Here is a 6,320-nt window from a genome sequence, read left to right on the forward strand (position 1 = left end):
ACAGAAAATCAGGCTTAAAGACTGAGCTCATCATGAGCTCAAATCTCACCCCAGATACCCCCCAGCCATGTGGCCCTGGGCAAGCCACCTAACCCCAATCACCCAGCCTCCATTGCTCTTCTTCCTCAGAACCAACACCCAGCATCTATTCCAAAATAGAAGGCAAAGACTCAAAAAAATAAATGGTGAACCCTTCAACATGGACCTTTGATCCCATGCAAACATACATATGTATACATACACACATGTTTGTGTTATGAATAGATATATGTATTATGTGCATAAATGTACATATATGTATACATACATACATACATACATATATATAAATAAATGGAGATAGATCTAGTTATAGTAATCATCTTGAGATACAGTGCCACATCACCATCTGCTGTTAAAGCAACTTGACAATGAAATAATCCAGGACAATTCTGAGGGAACCTATGAGAAAGAATGCTATCTACATCCAGAGAAAGAACTTTGGGAGAAGAAACAAGAAAAACAACTGTTTGATCACATAGGTTGATGGGGATATGATTGGGTATGTAGACTCTAAATGATCACCCTAGTACAAATATCAATAATATGGAAATAGGTTTTGATCAACGACAGTGGAATTGCTTGTTGGCTACAGGAAGGTGGTGGGAGGAGGGAAGGGAAAGAACATGAATCATGTAACCATGGAAAAATATTCTAGATCAATTAATTAAATAAAAATTTTCAAATTAAAAAATCAACAACTTGATCTGAATGTACTGTAGGAACTCAAACTCAACATGTGAAAAGCAGAGCTTTGTCAAAATAACCTCCTTGTAGATGTCCCTGCTTCATGCTTTTCCCCATTCATCCATCTTCCCCTTAATTTCTACAGTGATTTTCCTAAAGCATAGGTCTGACCATGTCACCCACCTACTCAGTAATCAATAGTGGTTCTCTATTACCTCCAGGATCAAGTATACTATATTCTATAACTTCTTCATTAAAATTATATTTCTTTAAATATTTTTGTCATTATATAAATTGTTCCCTTCCTACTTAACTTTATATATCAGTTCATAACAGTCTTATGAGGTTTTTCTGATGCTATCCCTCCCATCTAATATCACAGCACAATAGTATTCCATTTTATTAATTTACCATAATGTGTTCAACCATACTCCAATAAATGGACACCCTTTTAGTTTCTAGCTCTTTGCTATAACCAAAAACTGCTCTAAATATTTTGGTATATATGGATTCTTTTGGGGTATGAGACTGTTATTGGGTCAAAGAATACTCAATTCACTGAGTATTATTAAGTACTATGATATGCTGATTAAGGTAGAGGGAGTTTTTTATACAAACGAAGTCACAAGTCTAGTCACACTATTCTTACCAGGCACTGTGCTGGGAAAAAAGTACAAAATTGAGACAGTCTCTTCCCTCAAGGAACTTACACTTTTGCTGTAGACAAATAGTATATACACAGATCAGCAAATAAAAGATATAAACAAAATAAATATATTTTTTTCCTGGGGTGAGGGTGAGGTATGAACAACAGGGGAAATGAGGAAAGTCCTCTTGGAGGATGTGGCACCTGAGGAAAGCTTTAAAAGAAGCCAGGAATTCCAAGAGGCAGATGTGACGATTGAGTGGATTCCAGCCATTGGGTAGAAGGCCTCCTTCCTGGCCTAAATTCTACCAGGCAATCAATCAACAAATATTTGTTGAAGATCTGCTATGAGTCGGGCACTATATTAGACTCTAGAGATACAATTACAAAGAATGAATAATTTCTACTCACAAGGAGTTTTCAAAATAAGGTGCTTCAGAGTGAAGGCATGAGATACTGAAAAAGAGCTATCAATTAATCAATCAAGTATTTATTAAACTTTTACTATATACTGGGAACTGTCCTAATAGTGTGCTCTTTAGAGATATGTTCTTAAGCCTTATCAAAAATATAGAGAACTAAAATATGTGTGATCCTCTTTCTGGTCTTTATTAAAAATGGCAAAGGGGGTAGTTATTGTTGTAAGACTATATAGAGACCATATATAGTTTATACTAAGAAAGGTACCTGATGCAGATGTATGATGGAGAAGGCAGAGATGTTCCAGAATAGTGTAGCGTTTGTATTATAAGTATTTATAAGTATAATATTATATAATTTTATTATATATTTTTATATATTTTTATTATTATATTATATTATATATAATATAATAAATTGTATTTATTGTATATTTTATATAATTATATTATATAAAATATATAATAAATAAATTATATAATAATAATATAAGTATAATATAATATAATAAATAATAAGTATTATAAGTATAATATAATATAAGTATTATAAGGAGGAAAGGAACAGACGTTTGGCACGTATGTTAGGAAAGGGGGTGGATAGGGTAAGGCAGACGTGTTTCACTCCCTCTCAGAATGACTGACTGTGGAATCATTGCTGAATAAAAATGCAGTCAAGGATTCATAAATGTCTGCAAGGCATTATTTCTAGACTAAAAGGAAGACAGTCTCTTGCTCCTGAGTATGACCTAATGATAGGAGGGACAACTTTGCTCCCTTCCCCTTTGCAATATATTGGAGCTTCCTCGTTTTGAGATGCTGTGAACTAGTTTCTCAACACCTTAGAGATTACAGAAGGATCTGATGAGAGGAAGAGGATAAAGTATGTATAGAAATCAGTTCATCTTGAAAATTTTCCTTAAAAAACAGTGTGCAGCGTGCTAGGGGTCTGATGTTAAGGAATAATGACTAGGGAAAAGACCAAACATATTTTAAAGTCTCCTTTGGGTGGAAACTTTGCCCTTTGTATCCATCACTTACAGTCATTCAGAGGCATAATTCCCACTAACACTGATATGCTGATTAGACACAGGTTTATGTTTTGATCTCAGCTAACCCTCTGGAATGAAATTCTGATTCAGTTAAATGCATAGGCAATAGGCAATTGGAAATTTTTCTCAAGTTAACTTGGATGAAAGAGTTCATTTTAAATGACCCTAACTAGTGTCTTTTATAGAGAGGCTTTCCAACTTGCATTGGTAAGGATGTTCCCTAATTTGTTTCCTTCAAATGAATATATATAGTTAAAGGAGAAGTCAGGGAGAAGACTATGTGGCCAGGCTCCAGCTTCCTATTAGTTACTCTATTGGAACTTTGTCCTCTCATCTACTATTATCCCAATGTTACAAAACTACAGGGAGTTTTTGAGCTGTTCAGTTTTATTGAATCTACATGCATTTATTTAGTGCCTACTGTGTCCAAGAAACTCAACTAGGTTCTGGGATGCAAAGTCAAAATGAAAAATAACCCTCATTCTTAAAGAAACCTGTATCTCAGTGAGGGGAAATTTAAAAAAGATTTATAAATTCAATATCATTTGAGGATAGAAAGGTTACAAAAAACTGAGAAGATACTGTCAAGAATTCCAATAATCAGAGGTAAGAATAGGTTGGAGAGGACTGGAAATAAATTGTTGCTTGTTTCGGAGTCTCTGATTCCTAGCATAGGAATACTTATTTAATGTTTTTCATTTGTTCATCAATTTATTCACTCACCCATTCCATCCTTAGGGGTAGAAGCTAGGCAAAGATATGGAGTTGAGAGATAGAATGTAAAATTTAAGGAATGACATTTAAACCATTTTGGCTGAAATAAAGTACGACAGAAGAGGACTAATGGGAAATGAAGCCAAAGAGGTAGAATTGACCCAAATTTAAACTTGAAGAACATTAAATGGAAAGCTAAGAAGTGATTCATTGAAACCAAACTGGTTTTAGATCCTCTAGACCAAGATTTTTTTTAGGTCCTCTAGGCCATTTTTAAAATACATCATGGACCCCCTTAACAGTTCAGAATGTTTTAAATGCCTAAAATAAAATACATAGGGTTGTGTGGCAGTTAAAATTAGTTTCTCTGCAAGAAGTATTATATTTTATGAGGTTTATTAATGATTAAGAATTTAAGAAAATACAAGTAAGAAAGCACATGCCTAGGAGGGCCGAAAGGCCCATTCAATTTCACTTACATCATGAGAGTTGCGTCTGCTTGGAAGTGGAAGTAGGAAGAGAGTCAGTAGGCTTTTATAGCCAGATAAATAGAAATTTTGATCTTGCCCAGGTGGAAATCTCAGTGAGATTAGAGGGCATCTCGGGAACTAGAGCAAGGACTTCTGGGGATTGAAGTCCAGGGCTCAAATCTCCATTTTTACAATTTCAAAGGAAACCATATTCAAACCTATCAAAATAAACATGTAATTCTTTTTTCCCATATGTGTTCATTTCCTAAGTGGCTATCTTTTGTGAATTCAAGATTTTCATATGTCAGGATTGTTTTGAAGGAAGTAGGTTTATTCCCAGTTTATTGTTTTGTTGTTTTTAAGTCTTTTTTTTTCAGTTGTCTATCTCTCTGTGACCTCATTTGGGATTTTCTTAGCAGGGATACTAGAGTGGTTTGCCATTTTCTTCTCCAGTTCATTTTATAGATGAGGAATCTAAGGCAAACAGAGTTAAGTGACTTATCCAGGATCACAGAGCTAGTGAATATTTTAGATCAGATTTGAACCCACAAACTTGAGTTTTCCTGATTCCAGGTCCAGTATAGCATTCCAGTGCCACATAGCTGCCCAGTTAATATTTTACCAGTTCTCTAAAACAAAGGATTTGATAGAGAGCTGGTTCTTCCTTTTTTTCTTCAGTGGAAATTCAATCTATAGAAATGTGGTGAAAATCCATTAGAAACTATTTCAACTGACACATTTGAACTTTTCCTTTACTCTTTGTTTTGATTGCATCAATGTAACACTTGTTTGGACAGTAATCAATCACATTTCCTATATTTACTAAATATAGTCCACCTCCTACATGCTTATTTTTAGGGTGTAGATGAGTGGCATGTAATATGGATATTTCTGAAAGTGTTTAAAGTATATAGTAACTGTCCAGAGCTTAGCATGCTGCCACGCACATTTTATTGAAGCTCTTCAGTTGTCTTCCAGGCATGTCTGAGTCTTTGTGACCTCATTTGGTGTTTTCTTGATAAAGATACTGGAGTAGTTTGCATTTCCTTCCCCACCTCATTTTATAGATGAGAAAACTGAGGCAAACTGAATCAAGTGACTTGCCCAGTATCACATAGATAGTAAGTGCCCAAGGTCATATTTGAACTCAGGAAGAAGAGTCCTCCTGACTCCAGGCCAGGTATTTTATCCATTATGCCATAGTTGCCTCCACCCTGAACATAGTAGGACCTTAATCAATGCTATTATTGACTGACTGAAGGGCCAGTAATGGTAGACATGCAGATGAGCAAGGAGATATGCTCATTGTGCCATTGACATGAAAAGATTCTTTCTTAGAGATTTTGCATGAAACCTTTTTCTTTGCCCTCTGTGGATTAACCGGACCTGCTGTATTCAGTCCTTTCCCTCACTTTGGACCACCACTTCAATCTCTTTTTTTCATAACTCTTGCTCGGAATCTGAATTTCTTTGTTTTGATGAATTCTCTGTCTGCCTCTTTTATGCCCTTTTCTCTTCTATCTTCATCCAGGAATGTTAATAGTCCCACTCTGATAGCTAAGATCACTAAATTACAATAAATGCATATTTTAAAAATAAGTAATGTGGATGATCTATGTCCTGGGAACATAATCAGTTATATACTGTGATCTGAACTACTTTTCAACATCATATGAGGGCACAGAGAACCAGATGTTGGGCAGTAATATTGAACTTTTAACACACTTCTCCATTACTTCTCATGGTTAATTCCATGTGTATTTTGTTGCTACTGTTGCTGTTGTAATTTTTTTAGTTTTCATTATATGGCTGTCCAGATATTGGAATAAACACCAGTAGTTGCTCCACAACATTGACAACCTTAAAAGGTGCTTTAAACTATATTCAAAAGGTATTGATCTGTGCTGGCTTCAGCAGCATGGATACTAAAATTGAAAGGATACAGAGCAGATTAGCATGTCCCTTGCCCAAGGATGATATGCAAATTTTAAAATGTTCTATATTAAAAAAAAACAGACAAAATAAATCTTTATTAGGTACATTTCAAATATGGATTCTACTTCCCAGCATCTATATGCCTTTAAGAAAACTTTACCTTAACTTCTTGTTATTTTGGTTTCTTCTTTCTTCACAAAATAAAGTGGATTGATTAGATAAATTCTAATCCAATTCTAAATTCTAGAATCTTGTGACCTTATCACTAAAGGGTCAATTACTATGCTTCCAAGCTCTTTTCTGGACAACTTGAAGGGATTATTCTAGGTTTGTGGGGTTAAAACTCTCTCCTAGAGCT

The 6,320-nt window shown here is 34.9% G+C and overlaps 1 non-coding gene across 1 annotated transcript; it reads left to right on the forward strand.

Moving 5' to 3' along the window:
• The first annotated feature begins 5,928 nt into the window (after positions 1 to 5,928).
• LOC130457698 (U6 spliceosomal RNA) lies at positions 5,929 to 6,034 on the forward strand. Its single transcript, XR_008916985.1, has one exon. It is a non-coding gene; the product is annotated as a U6 spliceosomal RNA (small nuclear RNA).
• The last annotated feature ends 286 nt before the right edge of the window (positions 6,035 to 6,320 follow it).

The sequence above is a fragment of the Monodelphis domestica genome, chromosome 2 (genome assembly GCF_027887165.1).
Source record: "Monodelphis domestica isolate mMonDom1 chromosome 2, mMonDom1.pri, whole genome shotgun sequence".
NCBI lineage: Eukaryota > Metazoa > Chordata > Mammalia > Didelphimorphia > Didelphidae > Monodelphis > Monodelphis domestica.